The sequence below is a fragment of the Ornithorhynchus anatinus genome, chromosome X5 (assembly GCF_004115215.2).
Source record: "Ornithorhynchus anatinus isolate Pmale09 chromosome X5, mOrnAna1.pri.v4, whole genome shotgun sequence".
Classification (NCBI taxonomy): domain Eukaryota; kingdom Metazoa; phylum Chordata; class Mammalia; order Monotremata; family Ornithorhynchidae; genus Ornithorhynchus; species Ornithorhynchus anatinus.
Window position 1 is genome coordinate 28,542,658 of NC_041753.1, and position 1,589 is coordinate 28,544,246.

Genomic DNA, 1,589 nt, shown 5'->3' on the forward strand with positions numbered 1-1,589 from the left:
CTAATTGCATCTTTCTAGGGTAAAGGAGATGCACATGCAAATGAGTAGCAAATCCAGGGTGATCCCTGGGGCCTGAGAGAATCTGAGCTATATTCAGCTAGCATCATTGGTAATCCATGGAAAGAGGGTTGAAGGCTTCTTGCTGCCACCTAGATGTAATTAGCAGAGACCCAAGGGAAGGTCACTGTTGAAAGTAAGAATGTATTTCTGGTCAGGGTCCAGTCAGTTCTCCCTTAGTTGGATTGAATGACCAGAATCTTGGAGTTATGCTGGCAAGCATCACCAAACAAAAGATCCAGATAAGCAGAGTTCTGCCTATCTGTGGAATAGGTTGGAAAGGCCAACTTATTATCTCCTCCAGGAGGCCTTCCCAGATTAAGCTCTCTTTTCCTTGGCTCCCTCTTCCTTCTGCGCTGCCTATGCACTTGGATCTTTAACCTTCGGGAATTTGGTATTTGCTTCACCTTCAGCCCCACGGCACTTACATTCTTATTTATAAATCATATATTGTCTTACGCTGTCGAGTCGTCACCAGCCCATAGCGAATCTATGGAGACATCTCTCCCAGATCACCCCACCTCCATCTGCAATTATTCTGGTAGTGTATTCATAGAGTTTTCTTGGTAAAAATATGGAAGTGGTTTATCACTGCCTCCTTCCATGCAGTAAACTTGAGTCTCCACCACCCTCGATTCTCTCTCATACTGCTGCTGCCCAGCACAGGGGAGTCTTGACTTGTAGATAGATTGCCTTCCACTCACTAGCCGCTGGCCAAGCTAGGAATGGAATGGGTATGCCTCTGCTTGACTCTCCCTCCTGTAGTCGAGACTGGTAGAGTACTGGAAACTCTCCAGGTATGACTCTGAGAGGGTAAATCATATATTATAAATTATTTATTCATATTCATGTCTGTCTCCTCCTCTAAACTGTAAGCTGGTTGCGGTTAGGGAACATGTCTACCAACTCTGTTGTATTCTCCCAAGTGCTTAATACAGTGCTCTGCACAGAGTAAGTGCTCAATAATGCCTTTGATTGAAAGGTCAAGGTCATTATTTCCTATTTTTAATTTCCTTTGAAGAGTTTGGAATCAATCAATCAACGACATTTATTGAGGGCTTACTGTGTGCAGAAGTGCTTGGGAGAGTCCAGTGCAACAGAGTTGGTAGATATGTTCCCTGCCCACAAGGATCTTATAGCCTACAGTCTAGTTGGGAAGCTTTCAGGCATCCCATGTCAAAAATCCACTCAGGCCTTTCTATTGAGTATTACTAATGAGGGAATCCTCCTAAATCTTCTTCACTGACTCCTCTCCCACTGCTAATTCCTAAACTGTGGGTATCCCCCAAGGAGCTGTCCTGTGCCCCCTTCTCTTAACATTCTACACTTACTCTCTAGGGAAGCTCACCTGCTCATATCGCTTTATCTATCACCTCTATGTGTGTGCTCCCAAATCTACCTTGCCCCCTCATTCATCTTGCCCCCTCCTACCTCACCTTGCTACTCTCCTGCTACAACCCAGCCCTTACACTTTGCTCCTTTAATGTCAACCTACTCACCTCGATCTCATCTAACTAGCCACCAACTTCTCA

General features: G+C 45.0%; 1 non-coding gene across 1 annotated transcript; it reads right to left on the reverse strand.

The window, feature by feature from the left end:
- Positions 1-733: 733 nt before the first annotated feature.
- Positions 734-872, reverse strand: LOC114808445. The gene has a single exon (XR_003756293.1). It is a non-coding gene; the product is annotated as a small nucleolar RNA SNORA7 (small nucleolar RNA).
- Positions 873-1,589: the final 717 nt, after the last annotated feature.